Here is a 23924-nt window from a genome sequence, read left to right on the forward strand (position 1 = left end):
TCAGAATACATTCCTAAGTTTGTTAAAGAATAGTGTTGAATGTTAACATGTACAATTTATAGCTTTTTATAATCTAGAAGTCATGTGTTTACTGCTTAACATTTGAGGTCATCGCTTATTGGACCCCCCTCCTCTTCTTGGCTGTAAATGTGGGGGGAAAAAGGGATCTAATACGCGAGTAAATATGGTATCTATTAAATGACTTAATTCTACTCCTTTCTTTGCAACACTTCTTCAGTTCAACACTAACATTTTTATGTCACTTGACTTCCAGATCGCTGTACCCGTATCGCCGCTCCCTAGACTACCCCATTTTCCTGAATGTACCTGCATAAAACCCTTCTAAATGAATTTCCTAAGTGAAGGCCATCTGAGCTCATATCCCTATCTCCTACCCACCCATTAGGATCTAGAAATTACCGGGCGAGTTGGCCGTGCGCGTAGAGGCGCGCGGCTGTGAGCTTGCATCCGGGAGATAGTAGGTTCGAATCCCACTATCGGCAGCCCTGAAGATGGTTTTCCGTGGTTTCCCATTTTCACACCAGGCAAATGCTGGGGCTATACCTTAATTAAGGCCACGGCCGCTTCCTTCCAACTCCTAGGCCTTTCCTATCCCATCATCATCATAAGACCTATCTGTGTCGGTGCGACGTAAAGCCCCTAGCAAAAAAAAAAAAAGATCTAGAAATCTCCCTCCCAGTTTCCCACGTACCCTCTGCATAGTCTCATTTAATTCCCCAGTGACCTTCCAGTCAGTATCCCTCCTACACAGTATTCCACTGATAAAATACTCCGCTTCCTTAAACTTCACCCGTGCTGCATTTACCAGAACCCACACATCCTCAACTTTGTTGGTACTTATACCTGCTTGCCTTACGTTGTTAGTGCCAATGTGAAACAGTACCGCCTTCTCCTTTCCACCCTCAACATCTGCCTTAACCTAATTCCTGGATAACACTCTACCCTGGTTCCTAGTCCTCCACACACTTTCCCCACATGTCTAACAATGGAATACCCCATGACCGGAGCCTGCACCGTACCCACCTCATTTGGTCCCCTCCCCTCCTGGTCAGCCTTATCTTTCCTGACAGCTGCAGAAGCTATTTCCAGACGTGCCAATTCTCCCGATTTTTCATCGTTCTTCCCGATCTCCCGATCGGCGGGACTGATCTCCCGCTTTTCAGAGCAGTTTCAGTAATTTCCGTATTATTTCAAACTCAGATCAGATTTAAGGCTTTTCAGACGTTTGCTCTATTAACCAGCGTTTCGTCTTAGGTCTGACACTAGACTCATCAGAGTGAGATGTGTCAGACCCTACCCACTGACGCTGGGGTGTATGCAGGTAAACTTATCAGAAGCCCATTATAAGAGCCACAGTCTGATAACTGCATACGGGAGATAAATCTCCACAATGGATTTATTGCCCGCCTAGCAATTCCGAATGGAAAATTCCAAGTTTCCATGGAGGGAATTAGATATTTTTCACCAATAGAGCTTGTCAAAGACAGATTGGATGTAAGGCTTTTCAGGCATTTGCTCTATTAACCAGCGTTTCGTCTTAGGTCTGACACTAGACTCATCAGAGTGGGATGTGTCAGACTCTACCCACTGATGCTGGGGTGTATGCAGGTAAACTTATCAGAAGCCCATTATAAGAGGCACAGTCTGATAACTGCATACAGGAGATAAATCTCCACAATGGATTTATTGCCCGCCTAGCAATTCCGAATGGAAAATTCTAAGTTTCCATGGAGGGAATTAGATATTTTTCACCAATAGAGCTTGTCAAAAACAGATCAGATGTAAGGCTTTTCAGGCGTTTGCTCTATTAACCAGCGTTTCGTCTTAGGTTGGACACTAGACTCATCAGAGTGGGGTGTGTCTGACCCTACCCACTGACGCTGGGGTGTATGCAGGTAAACTTATCAGAAGCCTATTGTAAGAGGCACAGTCTAATAACTGCATACGGGAGATAAACCTCCACAATGGAATTATTGCCCGCTCGTTTCCTCGTTCTATCGATATACGGCTGAGTATGGCTGATCAATAGTAGTTCTAATAATGACAACCACATGGCAGTACGGGGCACGGTGGCCATTCATGTGCTCCTCTTTTGTCTATAATACAGTCAAATACTCAAATAGCTTAATAATAGAAAGTGGAAGTCTAAGCAAGTATTCTAACCTCAGAAGTAGCACGCTGTAGGCTGTCTACCCGGGGCAGGACCTGCATAAGTGCTAGTGTTACATCACTTAGTAGTGCTTCTTGGTTGTATGTATTAATATTTGTTTTGGCCATAATGTAAAAAAAAAATATGATGCAGTGTTTAAAAGCGCTTATAAGGAAGAGTTTGAGTTTCCGTGTTTCGGTGAATCCTTGAAGGGACCAACGTTCACATTCTGTACTATATGTAGGTGTGATTTTTTCAGTTGCGCATGGCGGGAAGTGCGACATACTCAAACATATGCAAACGAAAAAACATAAGGAGTGTGTCCATTGTGTAAAAAGGAACCAGAAACTGAACTTTTCATGTAAAAACAAAGATGTAAATCCTGTGACGAATGCCGAGAGTTTATTTACGTCATTTCTCGTAGAACATAACCTGCCTGTAAAGAGTGCTGACCACGCGAGACCTCTGTTTCACAAAATGTTTCCTGTTTCGGAGATCGCTAAATGATATGGGTGTGCTAGAACGAAAACAGCGGCTATCATTACAGAAATGTGCATGGAAGAAAGGGCAAAAATTGTATCACAGTTGCAGGTGAATGCATTTTCTGTTGCTACTGATGATGGCAATAAAAGTGATATGAAAATGTCATATTGTTTTAACATTTTTTAGTCCTGAACTCAAAGAAATTCAGTGTTGTGTACTCTCTGTGCCTGGTTTAGAATGGGATGCTACTGGAGCTAACATTGCCAATCTTTTGCACTCAACTCTTCAGGAATTGCGCATTCCATTAAAAAACTGCCTAGTTCTTGGTGCTGATAATGCTCCAGTAATGATAGGATTAAGGAATGGTGTGGCAGGATGTTTAAGGCGGGAATATAATAATATAATCATCGTAGGCTGCTGTTGTCACCTAATTAATCTTGCTGGAGAGAAGGGTGTGGCGTGCTTGCCCGTAAATATAGATGAAAGTATATTGATATATTTTATTGTCTGGAATGGAGTGCTAAGAGCAAAGGAAAGTTCAGAGTATTTCAGACTTCACACAACACAGAGATCAGGAAAATTCTGAAGCATGTGCCTACTCGATGATTATCACTAAGAATGTGTTTAGATAGGATTTTGCTGCACTGGGACCCTTTGCTACTTTATTCAGGAGCAAAATTGTGAGTAAGGATTCTCAGATAGGAACTTTGAAGACTTACAAAATTCCTAAGAACAGTATAAGTGCAGATGTGTGTCATTTGTCTGAAAAGGTGAAGCATTGTCATAACATTTCACCACACTCCTCAGTTAAAAGGAGAACCCAGTCATCAGTTTCACTAAAAAAAAAATGTAACTACTGATGACACTAAGAGCCATGCTTTGTCGTGTGAAGAATGACTGTTCATGTTCCTTTCATCAAAACCGGGCAAGTTAGCCATGGGGTTAGGAGCGCGCTGCTGCGAGCTTGCATCCGGGAGATAGTGGGATCAAACCCCACTGTCGGCAGCCCTGAAAATTGTTTTCCGTGGTTTCCCATTTTCACACCAGGCAAATGCCGGGGCTGTACCTTAACTAAAGCCACGGCCGCTTCCTTCCCATTCCTAGGCTTTTCCTATCCCATCGTTGCCATAAGACCTATCTGTGCTGGTGCGGCGTAAAACAAATAAAAATAAAAAAACCTTTCATCAAATTTACATAAATCTTTTTGCCTTTTTCTCTCGAGTTTTATCGATATCTTTGAGAATCCAAACGTAGTTCTTCAGTCAAGTATGCCGCAAATCCACTTACTGAGGTCAGTTTTGGAGGAACTATTGAAGAATGTGATGGCAAGGTTTGTGAAACCACACGTTAATAAAAGCTCCTTCTCTCTCCTTGATGTAGATTATCATACTCCAGCAAATCAAAAGGGTGATTGTGATCTTATGATGGGGAACTCTGCGTTTGTTTTGGTGAACACTTCGAAGTCTGGGGTAATGTGCATATTCTGCAAGTCTGTTAGAAAACGTTTCTCTTCATCATGTGACTACGTAGTACACAAATTTCTGTTCAAAGATGAAGTTTTAATTAATGCCGAAGTTGCAAATATTTCTGCTGTAAGTAAGGCATCATTTTCTAGCCTTAGAATTTTCATTAACAAGTTTCTGAACATTCTGACTAGTGAAACGGAACATTTAGATAAAGAAATTGATATTGTGCACTCCCAGATCTGTAACTTGCAGCTCGAATAAACATGCCTGGCAAAAGGAAGAATTGATGTGATGTATTGTGGTAATAAAATATGATTGGAAAAATGGTTTTAAAAGTCTGCAAAGTTCACAAGTTTGTTTTGATGTTGACCTTGATGTTCACCCATTTAAACCAGTGTTGCGTTGTTGACACGTTTCAATGTTGAGCTGGTAAAATATTAGTATTGTACCGGGAACACCGCTACGACAGAAGTCCGAAGTATGTTTGTTGAACTTCGCGCGAGATGGAAGGTAGGCAGCCCGCCGAACGCAGTGACGTACCCAGCGAGTGACGTGGCCGCCGTAAGCCAGCTATCCGCTACCATATATGGTAATGATCCAGCTCGTCCTCAGAAGTACATTTTGAGCTAATTTATCGCTATTTTGACATTGCCAACTTGAAAGCCTTTACAATGGACATCATATCTTAAGATTTCAAGAAAATCCGCCTAGTATTATAGAAGTTATAAGGGTAGATAGTACCCGAGTTCTAGACACTTCCATGCGAACGTGTATAAAAGGAGGCCCACCCGACCTACGAATTCAGTGTCTGTCACTCCGCCGTCTCTGTGACACGGGTGACAAGAGAAGTGTTGTGCGTGTCGAACTTCTAGTCGACAGTCTGCGAAATCCAAGTTCGGTATTTTCTCTAAGTGTTGTATCAAGACTTTATCATATTCTTGAAGTGCCTGAATGGGACTTTACTTTTGAGAGCATCGTATTGGAACTTAGTCATATTGACACATTGGGACTTAGTTTTTTTTTCGTGTGTCGTGATTGGACTTTGATATTTTCTTAAAGTGCCATATAAGAACTTTGTTTTTTTTCCTGAAGCGTCTCATTGGAACTTAGTTATTTTCGCCAAGTGTCGCGATAAGACTTTATTATTTTCTTAAGGTGACGTACTGGAACATTGTCATCGGAACTTTATTTTCTTCGAGTGTCGTGTTGGGACTTTAACATTTCGACACGTTGGAACTTTATTTTCTTCGAGTGTCATGTTGGGACTTTAACATTTTGGCACATTGGAACTTTGTTATTTCTATACATTGGAACTTTTTTTTTTTTTTTTGAAGTGCCACATAAGGACTTACTTATTCGACGACGATTGAATTTCACGCGTGTTGTGTATCGCATTGAACTTACGTTTCAAACTTATTCGAACTTATATTTTTGAATCAATTTCTGGAACATTGAACTTAGGGGACATTCAACATTACGTTTAATTGTGAAATATGCAATGCTTTCCAAGTGCTGCACAGGGACTTATGTTTTGATTCTTAAAGACTGTGACAATTCGGAATACGCATATCGCATTTCCCGAAAGCCTAGAACTTTCCAGTATTTTGAGTGATCCATAATTTATGAAGTCAGACTTTTTCTTTCAAATATTATTTTCTTTAATGGCTATTCACTTCGCCTATTAATGCAACAGGACAGTTTCCGAGTGCTACTTATTCAGTTCATTGCCAGTATGTTTTAAACCTTCAGAACTATGCGTTTAGGACTGCAGTGACAGTAATCCTCTAGAACATTCTGACTTACAGTGGGCTTGCATTATGAACTTGCATTTCTACCAGTACTTGTTCTTCGAGTGATTATTCCAGAACGTTTTGATTTAATATCTAGAGTGCAGTAATCATAATTAAAGGGTCATATCTGTTCAGACAGTGCCCTGAATGTGTGGAGTGCCGTGCAGGAAATTCAGGTGTGAATTACGTCTCGAATCGAACCCAGGAACGTGTGCCAATCTTCGAGACATTCCAGAACGTCGAGACATTTCCAGAACCTCCAGACATTCCAGAACTCCTCATCCGAACAGGTGTGGTCCCTGCCCAGTCGATGTCCAGCACCATCCCAGGACTTGGAGGTACCAACCAGCCACGACACTTCCACGCTGCTGTACGAAGGTGATATGAACTTGCTTTTGATGATCAATAAACTCAATTTATCAAAATAATCTCTCGAATTGATAACTATACCTCTCTCTGTACCAGCTCCAATGATAAAGCCACTCCCTTGATTAAGAATCATGCTCGTTCATTTAATATCAAGTGCCTTAAAGATATGAACACATTTTTACGGGTACAGTATGTTAATTGCAAATGACTAAAGTTAAAATAATGATATGTTATGATAATAAAACGTGCTTGAAGGAGTAACTTTGACAGTCTAGAAAGTTCACCAGTCCATTAAAACACTGTTCTTGATGTTTGTGCATATTCTTACTCATTCATCCATTGTTTCAATGTTATACATCTATTTTAAAATACAAAATCTCTTATTGCTAAGTTATGTTGTGCTGTATTTATAAATTCTGCATCAGTAGGAGATTTATTATTGTATGATGATGTATGTTGATGAGCTTGTATAACGTATTTATAAGCTCATCTCAGAGTCAAATTGTTGGGCTTTGAAATTCTGTTAACTAATGTGCAAAAGTTCCCTTCTTCATACTCGCGTTCGTTGTATTGTATCAAAAGATATGGTGGAAAAAGAGAAAAGAATGTTACTAATAGAGAATGTCTATGGAGCGTGTTTTGAAAGTCAGTGTGTGTGTTACTTACTGTTGGCTTGGTCTGTCCTTGTGTGCTAGTCGAGGACTAATTGTTGCGGGATTGGAGAGGGGAAGTAGTGGGGCCAAAGAGACGATTTGGGAAGGAGGTGCGGTAGGGCCGAGCGTGTCTATTGGAGGTTCATTTGTGCGTTTTTGCTTTTGTTTGTTGACTCTCTTTAAATAAATATTTTTTAAATGTGGGATGGTGGCATTAAAAATTATGTTCGCTTTTTCTGTGATCTCATTCAGATTAAAATTTGGATTAGCATACTGATCCATATTGATATCGAATTCTTCCAATGTATTGAGCAGGGTTGAGTTTCTGCTTAGTATTTCCATGTCGTTTTCAATATTGAAAAATTTATTATTATAATCTTCTATGTGGTGTCCTATAGATGAGAGATGGTTGTGTTTTATAGCATTAACATATTCATTATATCGGATAAGAAAGCACCTGCCAGTACACCCGATATAACTGGCTTCGCAGTTATTACGTTTTATTCGGTATACACCTGAATGACTGTACTTGTTATTTCTGTTAACACATTTAGTGTTGTGCAGGATTGTGGCATTATTGCATAAGGTTTTATAGACTATTCTTAAATTTCGTTTATTTTTTTATTTTTTTAAAGATGTTAGTTATGGGGTGAATATTGGTGTTGTTAAAGGTAAAAACCACGTAGTCTTTCTTTGATTTGTTTACTTTGATTAGGTTTGATTTTGGCTGGTGTTTTATTTTTTGGATGATTTTGATCATGTCTTTATTATATCCATTTTGCTTTAGCTATTTGGTGAATTAGGTTTAATTCCTTTTTTAGATCTTCGTGAGGTAATGGTATGTTATGTGCTCTATATGTCATGCTGTATTAGGCTGCTCTTTTATGAGCATTGTGATGAATGGAATCTTGCTTTTGTTAGATGTTTGGGTAGGTTTCCTGTATATTCTATGTTACGTGATCATCTTGCTTGGTGATAGATATGTCTAAGTAATCCAAGGTGTGATCTCTTTCAGTTTCCATTGTAAATTTTATGTATGGGTCCAGTCTGTTTATCTGTTCTAGTAAGCTTTTTTCATCTGTAAATCTACTGTCTACAATAACAAAAATGTCATCCATGAACCTACACCAAAAGAGAATATTCTGGATTTTACTGATCTCTGAATATTCTAGATGGAGGAGATAAAAAAGGGTGGTGGGGGTGTTTATTCTGGTGAAGGAAACTTATTGTTCACATGAATGGTTTACCGATGAAAGGGATGAAATATTAGGGATAAAATTAGTTTCTGATAATATTAAGGAGGTGGGAATTATAGGAACATACAGGCCTAGAAGAGAGGAAAGAGACATGGAAATATTTGAGAAAATAATAGATTATACTCATAAAAACAATAATAATGGTATGGTAATAATTGGGGGAGATCTAAACTTGCCTGAAGTTGAATGGAATGGAGCTGCAAGTGAAGCCCATGAACAGAAACTGGCAAATATGTTAATTTGGGAGGGAGGATTTACACAAGTAGTACAAGAACCGACTCGTCTCAACAACTTGCTAGATGTATTCTTGGTTAAACCCTGGGAAATTGTTGATAAAACTGAGATAATTGAAGGAATAGGTGACCATAAGGCTGTAATAATTGATGTAGGACTTGTACCAAAAATGCTTAATAAGAGGGTCACACAAGACAAGAAATTATACAGAAAAACTAAAGTTGATGAATTAGGGACTTACCTTAAATCACAATTCAGTTGTTGGATAAGTGAAGGGGGTAATGTGGATACACTTTGGGCTAAATTTAAAGGAATCTTTTGGGAAGGAGACAAGAGATTTGTACCTGTTAAGAAGGGTAAAATGACCTCAGACCCTGTTTATTATACAAGGGGAATAAGGAAATTAAAAAGAAAATGTAGAATAGTAAACAGGAAAATCAAAGAGGGTAGGGAGAATAGAGAAACTAGAAAACAGCTAATGAGGGAACTGAATAGAGTGAAAAAGGAAGCAAAAGAGAAATATATGAATGGCATACTTCAAGAGGGTAATGACCACAAAGGGAAATGGAAAAAGATGTATTCATATATTAGGAATCAAAAAGGAAAAGGAATCCAAATTCCTACAATGGTGGGAGAAGGGGGTGAACACTATTCAACAGATACTGAGAAAGCAAATCTATTTAGTAGGGAATTCAGAGATTCAGTAGAAGATTGTCAGGAGTTGGAAACAGTAACAGAAGATAGAGAGGGAGACACATAGGGAAACATGAAGCTTCTCATTCACAAATGAAGATATTTTCAGAGAAATCCAACTGCTTCAGCAAGGAAAAGCAGCAGGAAGTGATCAAATTACTGGGGAGGTATTAAAGACAATGGGGTGGTACATAGTGCCTTATTTAAAATTTCTCTTTGACTATGTCATAAATAATAGTGTAATACCAAAAGAATGGAAGGAATCTATAATAATACCAATTTATAAAGGAAAGGGTGATAAAAGGAAACAGAACTACAGACCAATCAGCCTGGTGTAGTTTGTAAAATACTGGAGAGTTTAATAGCAAAGTACATCAGAGGGATATGTGATGATAAAAATTGGTTCATGAGGAGCCAGTATGGATTTAGAAAGAAATTTTCTTGTGAGGCACAACTGGTGGTATTTCAGCAGGACATATCAGATCAGTTGGATTCAGGAGGCCAGTTAGATTGCATAGCCATAGATCTTTCCAAAGCCTTTGATAGAGTGGAACATGGAATATTATTAAAGAAATTGGAGGGAATAGGATTGGACGTAAGGGTTATACGTTGGATAAGAACATTTCTAAATTCAAGGGTTCAGAAAGTCAAAGTAGGAAATAATATATATCACAGGAAAAGAAAGTTTGGAAGGGAATCGCACAGGGTAGTAAAATCGGTCTGTTACTTTTCTTAATATACACAAATGATTTAGGGAACAATATAACATCAAAAATAAGATTGTATGCAGATGATATAATTGTTTATAGGGAAATAAATAACATTGAGGATTGTTCAGAATTACAAAGGGACCTTGAAAGTATCCAACAGTGGGTTGAAGAAAATAATATGAAGGTTAATGGAGGCAAATCAACCGTTACAACATTTACAAACAGGAGCTTTAAAACTGAATTTGAATATACTTTGGATGAGGTAGTTATCCCAAAAGATGGCAAGTGCAAATACTTAGGTGTGAGATTTGAAAGTAATTTGCACTGGAAGGGTCATGTTGATGACATTGTTGGGAAAGCATACAGATCGTTACATGTCATAATGATGCTACTTAAGGGATGCAACAAAGAATTAAAAGGAAAAAGTTACTTAAGTATGGTTCGTCCATTATTGGAATATGCAAACAGTGTTTGGGATCCTCACCAAGAATACCTAATAAAAGAAATAGATAGTGTGCAGAGGAAAGCAGCAAGATTTGTAACAGGGGATTTCAGGTGAAAGAGTAGTGTATCAGAAATGTTAAAGGAACTTGGGTGGGAAACTTTAAGTAAGAGAAGGGAGAAAACTAGTAGGATTATATAGTGCTTATACAGGAGAAGCATGGGGAGAAATCCGTGAGAGGCTTCAGTTGGAAAATAATTATATTGGCAGAACTGACCACAAGTATAAAATTAGAAGGAATTTTAGCAGAAGCGACTGGGGTAAATTTTCATTCATTGGGAAGGGCGTGAAGGAGTGGAACAGTTTACCAGGGGTAGTGTTTGATCCTTTTCTAAAATCTGTACAGGTATTCAAGAAGAGAATAAACATCAACAGGGAAAATAAATGAAATGTTAGAGGGCATTCGACCAGTGCAGGCCATTGTAAATTTTTAAAAATGTGTGTTAAAAAAAAAAATTCCATCCCCTGGTCCATGGAGTTTGGACAGCCAAAGTAGGGGACTGCCTGTAGGGGTGAAGTACAGTGGGGACTTCGAGGGCCCTGGGACCGCTACGGTAGCTGTGAAGGCCCTTCAGGAACTCTGAAAAGTGGTGGCAAAACGGGGCTCTGGTTAAGACGCAGCAGGTCGTTATGCTACTCAGGTTCCAAAATGGGTTTTAAAAAAAAAAGTAAATAAATGCAATGTAAATTTTAATCTTATACCAGTTGCATAGTATTATTTGAAGTAATTCCACATACTGTATATGAGTTGACTATGTTTGTAAGTACAGGAGATATCATAAGTAGAATTTTGTAAACAATATAAATTTATTAAGGATGATCTGTTTGTTTAATAGAAAAAAATTGTTAGCATAAATTGTATATTATTGTATCCTAGAAAATTTTTTTTCTTCTCTTGTTAATTTAAAATTTAGTGCTTGACAATAATGTATTTTAGTGTACCATTTGCCACCGAGGTCAACACCTCATTTGCAAATTAGAGATTTTGATTTTTGATTTGATATATTCCTGATGCTGGTGATCCCATAGGGAGGCCCCGTTTATAGATAGTGTCATGGAATCTGAAATAATTGTTATTGAGGGAAAATTCAAGCAGATTTGTAAATTCTTCTGTTTCTAGAATGCGTAGGCCACCATGAATTTTAAGATTGGCTTCTATTAGTTTAATTGTTTTTTGTATGGGTATGTTAGGGTACATATTAATGATGATGTATGCTACTAGACTGTGGTGTTGCTCAGTTTTCAGTTCTGTTGTTCATTGCCATAAGACCTGTCGATACGACGTAAAGCCAATAGCAAAAAAAAAAAATTATTTTGTGATATTGCAAAATTCTATTGAGTTTCGTATTGCTTTCGTAGCTAAGAATACGTAATGCTTCTTAAGGATCGTTTGAATAAACTGTGGTAATTTATGTGTTGGATTTGATCTGAAATTAATGGTGGGCCTCATAGGAACGTTTTCCTTGTGAATTTTGGGATATGCTTTGGCTGTAGGCAGTCTGAGATTCATTATGGTCAGTTTCGAAGTTTCTTGCTTGTTTGAAAGGAAGTGGGTGTTTTTTAGTAGTGTTTAAGATTTTTCTGGATGTTGGTGGTTGGGTCTTTTTGTTTAATTTGAGAAGTGTTGTCAAGAAAGCATTGTTTGGTTTTAGTTATGTACTCATTTTTGTCAATAATAACGGTGGTATTACCTTTATCTGTCTTCGTTACTAATAAGTTATCTTTAATTTTGTCTTTAAGTCTCTTAAGTTGTATGCCGCTGATGGCATTTCTGTTGTTGCTGTTATTGTTAAGCTTGTTGATGTATTGTGGCAATCTCTTCTTGACTTCGTATCTAATTTCATTGCATAGATCGTGAGGAACTTTGTTTAGAGCCTTTTCGGTTTCTGTAATAATGGTGGTAACATTTTGGAAGATTGAGGTGTTCTCCCAATTGTGTTTTGGTCCCTTGCTCACTATATTTGTCTCTATTTTTTTGAAATTTATATCTGTTAGATTTTTAATGGGCGGGTGGAATGTGTGCTTGCCATCTTCATTTGATTTAAAGGGGGAGTTTCTATTGGGGACTCTATCTTGTTTATGTTGGGCTTGTGAATGTCTCATTGTATTTAACTTTTTGTCTAATGTGTTCTGTTTACGAATTGCTAAATTTGTTAGTCTCCCTTGAGTGAGTTGCTGAAAATTGTCCCAATAGTATCTGGGTAAATCGTGGGATGCTTTAAGATTAGTTTCATATAGTTTTGAGTTAAGAAATTGTTTTTTTCCTATGAAGGAATTTTATCTCATCTCTTAACCATATTTTGGTTGGTCTTTATCTGTGTGTTACGTGTTTGAGCAGTGTTCCTTTGTCTGTTATATCTTTTGAGAAAATTTGGCGTTAGATCTTTCAATAGGCATTCTCTTAGAAAAGCGATGTTTTTGACTGTATTTGTTATTTTAATCCTTCTGATATTTGTAAGCAGTACTTTTTGCCTGGTTGGCTGGAATATTATAATCTGTTATCTTCATTGTCCGTATTGATGGTGAAAGTATTCACAAATATAAAGACAAGAACTTTCCACCTAATCGATACATTTATTCTATTATAGAGTACTGAAGAACCTATCGTCTTAATAACAACAACTTATAATGCTAAAACACAGCTTGTCCTAATTATGAATGAGTCATGCTAACTTAAGGTGATGTATTTCGGTAATGAAATATGATTGGAAAAATGGTTTTAAAAGTCTGCAAAGTTCACAAGTTCATTTTGATGCTGATCTTGATGTTCACTCTTTTAAACCAGTGTTGTGTTGTTGACACACTTAACTGAAAACGTTTCAATATTGAGCTGGTAATATATTACTATGTTAAATGCGAATGACTAATGTTAAAATAATATGATATGACAATAAAACGTGCTTGAAGGAGTAACTTTGACAGTCTGGAAAGTTTGCCAGTCCATTGAAACATTGTTCTTGATGTTTATACACATTCTCACTCATTCATCCATTGTTTCAATGTTATACATCTTTCTTTCTTTCTTTCTTTCTTTCTTTCTTTCTTTCTTTCTTTCTTTTGTTTTGGCCAGCTGTGGACCATGTTAATTCAATTTCAGCTGCTTCTATGCTTTGATCTGTGCCCAGTAATCCTTCATTCTTTCACTCTGCAACCTTTTTCTCTCTTCCCACTCTTTGTGTTCTTTATTTTTGACTTGTAAGTTTCCCTGTTGCTTATTTCCGATCCTTGTATTCCCATTTCTGTCAGGTCTTTCTTCACTTCCTGATGCTAGCCTACCACAGTTTTCTTGGTCTCAAAAAACCTTACTATCTTGTTGGTCAGTCTTCCCGGGTCCATTCTGTAGATGTGTCCAAGGAACATGGCTCTCCTCTTCCGGGTGGTGTCTGAGATCTTTCCTATCTTGCGGTACAGTTCTTGGTTTGCTTTCTTTGTGTATGATCCATCCTGTGTTCTTTGGGCTCCCAGTATCTTCCTTAGAATTTTTCATTCCACCAGTTCTAACTTCTTGACCAATCCTACCTTTATCAGGTTCAAACATTTGGCTGCATATAAGGCTTCTGGACGGATCACTGCCTGGTAATGTCCGAGTTTTGCATTGATTGAGATCTTCTTCTTGGTATAGGTGTTCATACTTAGCTTGTATGCCAAGTTCATTTTGTTGATTCTCGATATCAATGCCTCTTTCTCTGACAGGTTGTTATCTATCCACTCTCCCAGACATTTAAATTTCTCTACTTTCCAAATCCTCCCTCCCTCAACTGTCATCCCTCTGGGTGCTGTTTCGATGTTGGTCATGTACTGTGTTTTCTCGAAGGAGATCCGTAAGCCTGCCTTATTTTTACATCTATTTTAAAATATAAAATCTCTTATTGCTAAGAGATCACAGAAAAAGCAAACCTCCTTTTTAATGCCGCCATCCCACGTTTAAAAAACATTTATTTAAAGAGTCAACAAACAAAATCGAAAATGCACAAATGAGCCTCCAATAGACATGCTCCGCCCTACCCCAACTCCTCCCCAAATCATCTCCTTGGCCCCCACTACTTCCCCCCTCCAATGCTGCAATAGCTAGTCCTTGGCGCACACGAAGCAGTGCACGGTGTGCTCCCGACTAGTGCACAAGGACAGGCCATGCCAACAGTAAGTAACACGTTGGTTTTCAAAACACGCTCCATAGGATTCTCTATTAGTAAAATTCTTTTCTCTTTTTCCACCATATCTTTAGACACAATACAATGAACGCGAGTATGAAGAAGGGATCTTTCGCACATTAGTTAACATAACTTTACAGCCCAACAAATTGACTCTGAGGTGAGCTTATGAAGACGTTATACAAGCTCATCAAGATACATCATCATACAATTTAATAAATCTCCTACTGATGCGGAAGACTGTCAAAGTTACTCCTTCAAGCATGTTTTATTAACATAGTAATATTTTACCAGCTCAACATTGAATCGTTTTCAAATAAGTGTGTCAACAACGCAACACTGGTTTAAATGAGTGAACATCAAGATCAGCATCAAAACGAACTTGTGAACTTTGCAGACTTTTTAAAACCGTTTTTCCAATCATATTTTATTACCACATTACATCACCTTAAGTTAGCATGAGACATTCATAATTAGGACAAGCTGTGTTTTATCATTCTATGTTGTTGTTCTTGTTGTTGTTAAGACGATAGGTTCTTCAGCTGAAGATGGCCCACTAAAAGGGTTCAAACCGGTACTGACATATTAGCATGTTTTAAGTACTTTGTAATAGAATACAGTTGAACCTGCTTTATACGTAACTCTGTTCTATGTAATTCGTATTTGTACATAATTTCCTTTAGGTCCCGGAAAAATATAATTTAAAAGCGTATTAATTAAACCTTATTTATACGTAATCCGCTTATGCGTAATTCGCTGTTATACGTATTAAGTGTCAGTGAAATATAACTGAGTTTTGAGTAATGGCAATGAGAATGTACTTCTTAAAAAGAAACTACTGTACTTACGAAGTTTCCTCTTTGTCGGCGTAGGCAGAAGTAGAGCGATCGGGTTTCGGTGCTGAAACAGAGCACAAAGAGTTTCGCCGAGTGACATTGTTGACCCTTACCTACTGGCGGCTTAACAAAGGCGAGTCCCCTTCGCTCCTCCACTACCTTCGTCGTTTTTGACACGCCGCCAAAGATTAAGATACATTATAAGCAAAGTGGGCAGTTTTGGTGTGGAAACAAACGAAAATACAGTAAATTTGTTTGAATATGAGAATGTCTTTCATGGGAACAACGGAGAAGTAAAATGTCTACGATGCCGGTATCTGGTGTTTACTGTTGAACAGTAGTTTGTCATTCCGTTGCTTTTGATTAGCCGTGGAGAACAGAAAAAGGAAAAGTTATACGAGAAGTGGACGCTAAGCCACACAAAACAAAAACTGAAATTGCTTCTGTCTTAGGGATTGCTTATACAACGTTATGTACAGTCATCAGTAAAAGAAACACTATTTTGGATGAGTTCTTAAAACTGAGTTCAAAATCAGCAAAGCGCAGCTGTCAGCAAGAAGGAAGGTACGTAGATTTGGAGAAAGCATTTTTTACATGGTTCCAGCAAAATCGGGCTGCAGCACTACCAGTTAGTGGAGACACGCTGAAGGCAAAGGCGATAGATTTAGCTAAAATGATGAGTATCACTGATGTTTTCAAGGCTTCATCAGGATGGTTGCACCGGGCGAGTTGGCCGTGCGCGTAGAGGCACGCGGCTGTGAGCTTACATCCGGGAGATAGTGGGTTCGAATCCCACTATCGGCAGCCCTGAAGATGGTTTTCCGTGGTTTCCCATTTTCACACCAGGCAAATGCTGGGGCTGTACCTTAATTAAGGCCACGGCCGCTTCCTTCCAACTCCTAGGCCTTTCCTATCCCATCGTCGCCATAAGACCTATCTGTGTCGGTGCGACGTAAAGCCCCTAGCAAAAAAAAAAAAAAAAAAAGGATGGTTGCAAGGATTTAAAGATCGTCATGGAATCACAGGGAGAATAATTTGCGGTGACTCGAAATCTGTGGACGACGTCACGGTGCAACACTGGAAAGAAGAGGTTCTGCCGGGTATCGTGAGCGATTAACAGCCTCCAGACATCTACAACTGTGATAAGACCGGCCTATTCTACAATCTCCTTCAAAATAAAACATTAGCTGAAAAAGGTGACTCATGCCATGGAGGGAAGAAAAGTGAAATTCGTGTAACTGTACTTCTCGCCACCAATGCAGATGGATCTGACAAACTTCCTCCACTTGTGATAGGAAAATCAAAGAATCCGAGGTGTTTTAAGGATGCGAAAAGAAAACCTACGGTATATGAATCCAATGGAACATTGGTTGAAAAAACTGGACATTAAAATGAAAAAGAAACAGAAGATCCTTCTTCTTATGGATCGATGTGCAGCACATCCACCTCAAATCCTTCTGGGTAATATCCGAGTGGAATTTTTCTCTCGTACAGTACCAGTATTCTACAACAGGTCGGTTTGGGCATCATTGCAAATTTCAAAGTGCATTATAGAAAATTGCTGGTTCAACATTTAATAACACTGAGTGATGCAGGAAATGAACCTCTCTCCATTAATTTGTTACAAGCCATGGATTTTGTTTCAGCTGCCTAGAAGCAGGTGTCATCCTCCACAATCAGCAACTGTTTCTGCAAACCTGGTGTCTTACTAGAAGAGGCTGCCTCTAATGATGATTATGGGGACAAAGTTTTGTTTGGTAATGAGCTAACGCTACCGGAGGGTGTAGAATTCTATACTTCTGTGGAGAACTACCGGGTGAAGAGATTATTGCTGATCTATCCCATCAACGCGGCGGTGATGGACCAGCTACAAGCGATAGTGACATTGGAGATGGTGATAACAACTTGAATTTTGACACCTGAACTGAGTGAAGTTTTAAGTGCAATCGAAGTGTGTAGGCGTTACATCAGTGCGAAAAGTTGTGGTGAAAATGCTTTGAATTCATTACTAAGTTTGCTAAAGGAGATTTATGGCCTTAATACAAGAAAAGTGAAACAAGCCAAACTATCTGATTTCTTTAAGGCTGGACCAAGTTCAAATAATATTTTCTGTCGTAATGTATTTATTATTTGCAAGGATTTACACATGTAGGCCTATTACATTGGTTTTTCGGTAAATATGTGAAGCATTGCGTAAGTCTGATTTCTAAGTATTTCTGAGTTACAAGTAGTTTTTTCCCTTCCCTTTGATATACGTATAAATAAGGTTCAACTGTATATGTATTGATTAGTTGGAAAGTTCCTGTCTTTATATTTGCAAATACAAACAGAAATTAAAATTGCAAATTTGTAATTCGCAAGAACTATTCAAAGATTACTGACAAAGCTAAATGATGATGATGATGATGCTTGTTGTTTGAAGGGGCCTAACATCTAAGGTCATCGGTCCCAAAACCTAAATGCGTAGACAGATTGTTATTAGTACTGTTTTATCCTACTATGCTCTAATTGATTCACATGAAAGATGCACACACAAAGATACACACGAATATAGCAGGCAAGATAGTATCTAATATACCGTATCTACACAACAATTCTTAACTGAAATGTGGTTATATGATTTTTACAGCAGGTGGATTACTATTATTTTCCCTACTATGCAGGACTGAGAATAAGTGTCCTTAAATGCTGAAAAATATGAGGTTTTCTACAATGATTTCTGAAAAAAAAAAGAAATACTTCTTTCAAAACTGCGCTGAGGACTTGAATTGCAGTATCATTGGGATATAGGAATTTGATTATTAACTTTTACTTGAATAAACGGAGGTGCAAAGTACAAAGTATACTAGGGACTTAGAACTACAAATTATCGGAATACAGTAATCGGCTGATATCTCGTCGGTATGCAGCAAACAATTTTCAACAATCGAAAGACTGTTGAGTAATCCTCTAGTGAAATACCATGTATTCTCTTGAACTTGTTTTTTAAAATCGATGTTCACAGGTGTTATCGTGTTATTTAATTGAAAAAATTATCACCTTTGTGATAGTTTAAATGGATATGTTGGCTGCACAAATGTAAAAGCTACAGAAGTTACAACTCCTTTTTATGTATTATACCAACAAACCTACAGATACTTTTAAAAAATTAAAAAGATAATACTGTTACCTAAATTATTTCCTAAAACTACAAAGTACACCTAGCTAACCTACTTAACCTAGAAAACGTTATGTACTGAACACCAACTGAACTACTTGATATATAATTCAAATAAATATCTCTACTCCCAATTTCTACCAACAAGCACTAAACACCATAATATAAATAGCACTAAATGGGTCACACACACACACAATTAAGCAATTTCAATAGGTTTTAACTACTTTATCACTACAATAATTCAGGAGCACTCCCAACAGCCGACCATTCACTAGCGCGTCCAACAATGGAATCTTGACCCCACAACATATACAGTATATACAAATACAGTTAGTATAGTTTAAGACTTCCCAATTCTGTTCACAGGCCACTGGAATCCCCAAGCGGGTGCCATATAGCTTTTGTCAAGCCTTGCGTGATAAGTGTTGATAGCTGAGGCAGCAGGATGTTTATCTCTGTTGCTCAGTTCACTAGTAACCATGGGAATTATAAGGTGTGTGGTAGGGTTAATATCGCAATGGTTAAGTACAATACAGCACAGAGAATTTATTTGATCAAATGTTATTTGCACAAGAAGAAGAAACCAGTTAATAGGTGACTTCGAATATTCTGTAGACAGTTCCCCGATTCTACAGTACCATCAAAACATTAAGTGCAAAAACTCGTTGACAAGTGACGTTGTACTGGTTCAGTAACTAATAAGAAAAATCAGCGAAGGAGAACAGCTCTCACACAAGAAAGGTTAGAAGATATACAGGCAAGACTGGAAGTCAGTCCACATAAGTCGCTTCAGAGAGTAGCTCAGGAAACAGGTGTTTCACATTTATCAGCACATAATGCAACAAAATTTACAATCTTATCGGACTCGTTCAGTCTACTCATACAGCCTACAGATCTCATTGCACGAATAAGATGAATAGTGAATAATGAATAGTGTCCACGATGGTATCGTGGATCTGAACTTCCTTTTTATGAATGATGAACACAACATTCTGGAACCATTTTTTGCTGAACCGACTGAAGAAGATAAGAGGTACGGCTATTTCTAGCAGGATGGTGCAACGGCTCATATGGCGCATAGGTCTTCGCGACGGTTGCAGAAAGCGTTTGATGATCTGATTACCAGTAGGGGCTTACGGCCCCCTTGTTCGGCTAATTTAAGCATCTGCAACTTTTATCTATGGGGAAATCTCAAAGATAAAGTTTACAAGAATAACCCTCAAACTTCAGAAGAATTAAAAATCAAAATTAGGAACACGGTGCATTCCATTAATGTCCACAAACTGCAAAGTGTGTTCCGAACTCTCATTACAGGATGTAAAGCTTGCAAAGCAGCTCAGGGAGCTCGCTTTCAACATATTCTGTAAATACTGGTGAGTTCAGTTTGTTACTTTCTTCTTTGCAATTGGCTTTACGTCGCACTGACACGGATAGGTCTTATGGCGATGATGGGATAGGAAAGGCCAAGGAGTGGAAAGGAAGTGTCCATGGCATTAATTAAGGTACAGCCCCAGCATTTAATTTACTAGTTTGTTTGTTTATTTATTTATTTATTTATTTATTTATTTATTTATTTATTTATTTATTTATTTATTTATTTATTTATTTATTTATTTATTTGTCCATAGCTGGTGAGTTCAGTTACATTTAGTTTCTATGGGCATAATCATGCCGCTTCTTTGAGATGACTACTTCCGCTCACCATTGCGGGCACTGTGCTCGTTGTCACTGCTTATCTGCGCTCGTATTCCTCGGTACTCCGCGATAAGTCTTAAAATATACTTCCTGTACAAAGAGATATACAGGTCAATAAAACAGTGAAAACTGAACGAGTGGCTGCGGGATTCGGATCACGTAGCTGTCAGCTTGCATTCGGGAGATAGTGGGTTTGAACCCCACTGTTGGCAGCCCTGAAGATGGTTTTCCGTGGTTTCCCATTTTACATCAGGCTGTACCTTAATTAAGGCTACAGCTGTTTCGTTTCCACTCCTACCCCTTCTATCCCATTGTTGCCATAAGACATTTCTGCGTCAGTGCGATGTAAAGCACATTGTAAATTTTTTTTTAAAAAAAGAAAGAAAACTTGAAAGCTGTTTATGTCTGAATCAGTATAAATGTGTTATTTGGGTTTAAAGAATCACCAGTTCTTTGTTGCTTTAATGTTCTGTTGCACATGTATGGACATGTTGCTGATAAACTTACTTCTGTACGTGATTAAGGGAAGTTTTTAAAATAATGATTGCAGGTAATCTGTTAAATTTCTTTAGCAACTATTGACCATGGTCCCTGGAATGTTGTCACCATTAAATTGTCTTAAAATTGCCTCAGGATCCTGCCCTCTAACTAGTAGAAGTAAGCACCAGTAGTTCTCAGTCACTTCATCATCCAGCTCTTTGGCTGAATGGTCAGTGTTGCGACCATCAGATCAGTGTGTCCCAAGTTCAACTCCTGGCAGGTCCGGGGATTTTAACTACTGCTAGTAAATTCCTCTGGCTAGGTGACTGGGTACCACCAGTATAACCATGTTGAAAAACTGAATTTCACGAGTTCTTTGAAGTTACGCAACCTTGGCCATGGTTAGTATTTGGATGGGTAGCCATGTGCTCTTGGCTTGAGGAGTGGAAAGAATCTGATTACCCTTTTGCATGTAAACTCCGGCTCAGGATGCCTGAATAGTTGCTCTTGACTAACCTTGAGGCACTGAATAGATCGCGTACATCCCAGGTTTGGAAAAGAGTGTTGGTTAAGAGAATAATGAGACTGACTGATTGTCTTTATACATGCTTCTTCATGTATATACGAGACACCACTTTGCCAACTGCATCTTGAAATAGGTATGTACATCCCTCCAGATTTAGCATGAGGAAGGGTATCCAGCTATTAAACTGGACCAAGCCCACATGTGCAACACAGATCGCACCTGTAACCCCACCAGAGTATGGGTAAAGTGGCAGAGAAATATATTTCTCAAAATACGTTATAACGCCTTATCTATATTTTTAAAAATTATGGTTTTGTCTTTGCAGTTCAAAATTTTGCCTCATATTTTGTTTTTATCTCAGAATAGGTACGAGGGTCGAGTCATAAGTCATGGCAACTTTTTTTTTCTCGCGAACAGGAGACAACACAGAAAATCTAAGATATGCATTTGGAAATATAGGGCATGTACTTATGCATAGTGCCTGCAGACAAATTCTGACTTCAGGAGATTCTCGTAGGAAAGTGACAGAACACAGGCCATTGGTAAACATTGTTTTATTATGGTATAGACAGCAAATACACAAGACTACATACAAAGGACAGGTCTCCACTGGTCACAGACCTTCAAAATAATCACCCAAGGTTTCCACTCTGCGTTGCCAGCAGTGGGGCAGGCGCCGAATACCATTCGCTGCATGTGTATCGCTAACGTGTGACACCTCTCCCCGAAATGCTGTTACGATGTCCTCTTTGTTAGCAAACCGTTGTCCACATAATGGCTTCTTGACTTTGAGGATTAGATCATAGTCACATGGGCTCAGATCAGGCGAATAAGGCAGGTGTGGAAGAACCTCCCATTCCCACCACTGTAAGCGACGCTAAACGCTGGCTGCTGTGTGAGCTGTCGCGTTATTGTGTAGGATTATGGCATTGTCCAAAAGATCTGGATGTTTGGTTCACACTGCATGGTGCAATTGGTACAACAAAAAGGAATTGTAATAAACATCTTTGTCCGTGGACACCGGACAGCCTGGGCGAGGCAAATCAGCAGTTGATACTCTACCCCGTTAGAACGTCTCCACCCACCTCACCACTGTTCTATAGGGCATGGCATGCACAGCTAATGCTTCCCGCAGCTCTGCATGACATTGGTGTGCATTTCTGTTGTGGAGAACTGTTATTTTAATATATGATCGTTGCTCCTGCTTGTTGACTTCCATTTTGTGATGCTCTCACTCACATACTGAGCTTGGGGGCATGCTTAGACCCACACTGTTGTTTACATACACCATCTAGTGGCATCATACACAAGTACATACTATACGTTTCCAAATGCATAATTTATATTTTCCGTGTTGTCTCCTGTTTGCAAGAAAAAAATAGTTGCCATGACTTATGACTCGACCTATGTATATAATTTTTGCCTGTTTATTTCAAATAATTTCTAGTCTTTTCTTTTATGCAGTTTTACTGTATGAAGGATTAAAACAACTTTGCCTTGAAAGTCGTGAACGAGGGATGAGAAATTTTGCTCTTTCTGATCATGCATTGCCTCATAATCAATGGGCCTTTAAGGCCGAGCAGCAGTCGTTTTGTATGCCAAGGCCCGTCAAAGCTATTGCAACATGGTATTGGGTTTCGAATAACAACAGAGATAATCGTATTAGTAGATTTTTCACAAATGTCCAGTTATCTCTATAACTCTTCAGTTCTATCTAATACCTGTACTTAACAATAGTTTTGAAAATTGCAATATACTATATTGTATATCCCATACATTCTTACTGTATGAGCTATGATAGATGAGATATTAACACTTTGAATACTCCCCATTTTAACATGGACACTGGCAATGAACTTGGTCTTTTTCATGAATTTTATACATTTTTACAACACAGCGAAACATAGTACATACCTGATTTTTGTACCATATAAAGGTGTCAGCCATCCAAAACAAAGATAATAATCAGGAAGTACATGTCTAAAGTATTTTAATTATACTAGTCTTATGAAAAACATTTTTAAAATGTTCAAGATAAAACCTTTACATTCAAGTTTATCAATAAGCCTGCTCAAACAATAAAAATGAATCATTTAATGTGGCTACTTAAGCCCCAGATAAACACAAATACATTTTAAATACAAAATTTACCTATTTAGGAATTGTTTGTTTTGGTACAGTAACCTGAAAATATTGGGCTATGCACAGTCCAACCTTGCACTCCGTGCACCACCATCTTTTCGCGGTACAGGTGAATCATCAGCCTGCATCTCTTCACCTAAATGAAAAAATACTTCCAAAATTCGGGAGAGTTATATAATTTGTATTTGGAGTAAAGTAATGCAGCTAAAAACACTTGCACTCAAAAGTGACATAACAAATGAAAATCTTGCCCGAACTATCACTTGATATGTTATATGAGCAGAGTATTCACAACTGTCACCTATTTCTGAGCCCGCTTCTCCCAATGAAATATCCAAGATATCACCATCATTGAGCCAGCGTGAGAACATGTTTGTAGAGTAACACGGCTGACACTGCAACATGTTTGGCATGCTCAGCACCTGGGACATTGAATGCTTCAGTAGATGTCACGGCAAGGAGAAACTACCCTTTTTATCATTAGGTTTGAACTTCCTGATAACTGCTGCATTCTAGTGAACACCAGATAAAGTACTACCTCCAAGCAAGGGACTGGAACCGTATGGGATACGTGCAGCTGCCTATAAACATGCAAGAAAATCACCCCC

At 38.4% G+C, this 23924-nt stretch overlaps 1 protein-coding gene across 1 annotated transcript in view; it reads left to right on the forward strand.

The window, feature by feature from the left end:
• The window catches only part of rdgBbeta (cytoplasmic phosphatidylinositol transfer protein 1), a 185692-nt gene that overhangs the window by 110724 nt on the left and 51044 nt on the right, over positions 1-23924 (forward strand). The gene's annotated exons all lie outside the window — the stretch shown is intronic.

Source organism: Anabrus simplex, chromosome 2, assembly GCF_040414725.1.
Source record: "Anabrus simplex isolate iqAnaSimp1 chromosome 2, ASM4041472v1, whole genome shotgun sequence".
Taxonomy (NCBI): domain Eukaryota; kingdom Metazoa; phylum Arthropoda; class Insecta; order Orthoptera; family Tettigoniidae; genus Anabrus; species Anabrus simplex.